This window comes from Protobothrops mucrosquamatus, unplaced genomic scaffold (assembly GCF_001527695.2).
Source record: "Protobothrops mucrosquamatus isolate PMUCROS unplaced genomic scaffold, P.Mucros_1.0 scaffold81, whole genome shotgun sequence".
Classification (NCBI taxonomy): Eukaryota; Metazoa; Chordata; class Lepidosauria; order Squamata; family Viperidae; genus Protobothrops; species Protobothrops mucrosquamatus.
This window is the reverse complement of record NW_015386458.1, coordinates 812415-815673: the sequence shown is the minus strand read 5'-3', so window position 1 is coordinate 815673 and position 3259 is coordinate 812415.

The following is a 3259-nucleotide window of genomic DNA, read 5'->3' as shown; positions in this document are numbered from 1 at the left end:
TTCTCTCCCTCCCTCTCTCTCCCCCTCCCTCCCCCTCTTCCTCCCTCCCTCCCTCTCTCCTTCCATCTCTCTCTCTCTCTCTCCCTCCCTTTCTCCCTCTTTCTCTGTTTCTTCTTTGTCACAACACGGACATCCCATAATTAAATCAAACCACATTCAGCAGCAGCTGCTGCTTCTCCTTGGCCAGAAGCCCAGTTTGGAAATGTAGGTGAAGTGACCCTGTTTTATTAGCTGAGCTGCAGATGCCACAAATACAGGTGGTCATCGACTTACGACACAACTGAGCCCAATCTTTCCACTCACTAAGCAAGGCAGAGGTTGAGTGAGCTTTGTCCCACTTTACGACCATTCTCGCCCCAGTTCTTAAGTGAATCCCTGCATTAACATGTAAACAAGTGGCTTCCCCATTGACTTTGCTTGCCAGGAGGTCGCAAAAGTAGATCACGTGATCCCGGGACACTGTGAAAGTCATAAATACGAGTCGGTTGCCAAGCGTCCGAATTTTGATCACAAGACCACAGGGATGCTGCAATGGTCATAAGTGTGAAAAATGGTCATTGGTCATTTTTTTCAGCGCTGTTATAACTTCAGATGGTCACTAAAGGAACGGTTGTAAATCGAGGACACCTGTAATGGGAAAAAATATTGCCATGTGCTGGAAATTAAGCGTGGCCAGATCTATAAAGTTACGCTTTGATCAGTTCAAGAGTAAAATTGCCTTTGAAGTGAGATCAACTTAAGATGATCTTTCTGGACAGATTCCTGCAATTTTCTTGGCAAGCAGACGCCAAAGTCTTGAACTGAATTTTTCCACTTCTTAGCCTACATATCTAATAATTCCTGGGGTCTCCTGATCAAATCCTGGTAGTCGAGCCCCAAATTTTCATTGCTAAGCAAAACAGTGAGTTTTGTTCCATTTTACGACCTTCCCTGCCACAGTTGTTTTCTCTACCGCTGTTAAGCGAGTAACACAGTTATTAAGTGAACAGGACGTCCTCGTTGACTTGGTTAGAAGGGGATCACATGACCTGGAAACTGTCATGAATACGAAACAATTGCCAAAAATCTGAATTTTTATCATGTGACCATGGTCGTAAGTGTGAAAAATGGTCACAAGTCGCTTTCTGCAGTGCCATTGTAACTTCTAATGGTCACTAAACAAATGCGTTGTAAGTCAAGGACAAACCTGTTCACGGATCAGTTCCCATAAAAACATTTTTAAAAGATCGATCTGTTTCAACCGAGACCCTGGTGACTTTTATCAACATTCCGGTTTTCTCCCAAGGAAAGTCGACTTCTCGGACAAACGACAACATTGTGTATTCCGGCAACGGATTTTCCCCACGCTGTGCAAAAGCTGATTCATCTTGACAAGGAATTTCAGGTTCATCATTTATTTATAGCTGCGCTGCTGTCCAATTCTGGCTTTCAATTATTAGAATACACACCGTATCCGTGAAGAACACACAATGGTGTTTCTTAACCTTTGCAGCTTTTAGATCTGTGGACTTCAGTTCCCAGAATTCCCCAGCCAGCCCTCAATCCGGAACCTCTGACAGCAGGGGTTCTCATTTGCATAAATAGCTGTGCATTCCTCTGATTGGCTAGGTCAGTGGTGGCGAACCTATGGCACGCGTGCCGCACGCGGCACTCGGAGCCATCTCTGTGGGCACACGTGCCCTTGCCCGAGCCTCGCCTCCCCCCACGACCCCCTCCTCACCAGCAGCCCCCCTGGAGGAGAGTCGCCCTCGAGCGTGGCCCACACGGAGCAGCGCAGCCAAGGACATGGCAGCCAGGCAGCGTAGACAAGACTCTGCCCTCATGCCCCATCGTGCACAGTTGATGCTGCGGGGCGCGGGGAGAGGATGTGACCACCATGGTGCTGCTGGGCTGCCTGGGCGATCTGCGGCGGGTCCTGGAGGCGGTGAGTGGCCCTGGGGGCAGGCGGGGTGGGGGACGGGGTGGGGGCAGAGCAGGGGCCAAATTTTGGGCACTCGGTGTCTAAAAGGTTCGCCATCACTGGGCTAGGTCCTAGGAAGTATGACTGACGGAGGAATGAGGGGAGGAGTCTCGAACCCATCTTAAATTCCTGGAGGGGGGGCATTCAAGACGGGTGAGAATTTAGAAAGGGAAGATCCAGATTTCAGAACTGGTGGTCCTCGTCTTATGCCCGGTTGCTTAGCAACCGTTCAGAGTTACAATGGAGCTCTCCATGGTACTTATGAGCTAAATAAGATAAGATAACCTTTATTGTCATTTTTTACTCAAAGTGAAACACATACATGACACACGCCTAAACATACTATGTACAACATATGTATATAGACCCACATATACATAGCAAATAAATATGGTTGCCTGTGACCCAACTAGATAACATGATCATCAATACAAGCTAGAATCTCACTTCTTTTACCACTGATGATGTTATTTAGTTCAGGGCTTTTCAATCTTTTCACCCATTGTGCCACTTTTAGGATATGGCAACATCCGAGTACCACCAGCAAGGTGTCAAAAATTTGATGACCCAAAAAAAGAAAAAGAAAAAAAGTAATAAAGTACAGGTAGTCCTTGACTTACAACAGTTCGCTTAGTGACTGTTCAACGTTACAATGGCACTGAAAAAAGTGCCCCCCAAGCCACAGCCGAGCAAGACACCTGCCTGCCCACCCGGCCATGCTCTTCCTCCTGTCCGAGGTTTTCATTGTTGTGAGAATTTCTGTTGAGGATGGGCAGTGGGGGTGGGGTGGGGGGTGTTTGGTTTTTATTCTCCCCGTCTGCTGGGTGGTTGCAGCAGGTTTTGGTCACTTCACATGACCCTGGGACACTGTGACCGTCATAAATATGAATCAGTTGCCAAGCATCTGAATGTAAATCACAAGACCCTGGAGATGCTGCAACATTCCAGCGGATCGGCGTTTCTTCTGGGCTCAGCAGAAGCACCAGGATCAGCGCCGAGCCTGGCGCTGATCCTGGCGCTTCCACTGAGCCCTGACAGCCCTGCAGCTCCAGCTATCTATCACTCAGGCTTGTGTGGTGCTGCCACCGATTCCGCTCATTCCCCTCCCCCGCTACTTTTCTAGGATGGTCATGTACCACCTGCCAGGTGCCAATGTACCACAGGTGGTACCCGTACCACTGGTTGAAAAGCCCTGACTTAGTTGGGTCACGAAAGATCTGTAAGAAAACCACCCAGCTCAGAGAGCACCAAGGACCCCACAGTCTTCCTCCTCCTCCTCCTCCTCCTCCTCCTCCTCCT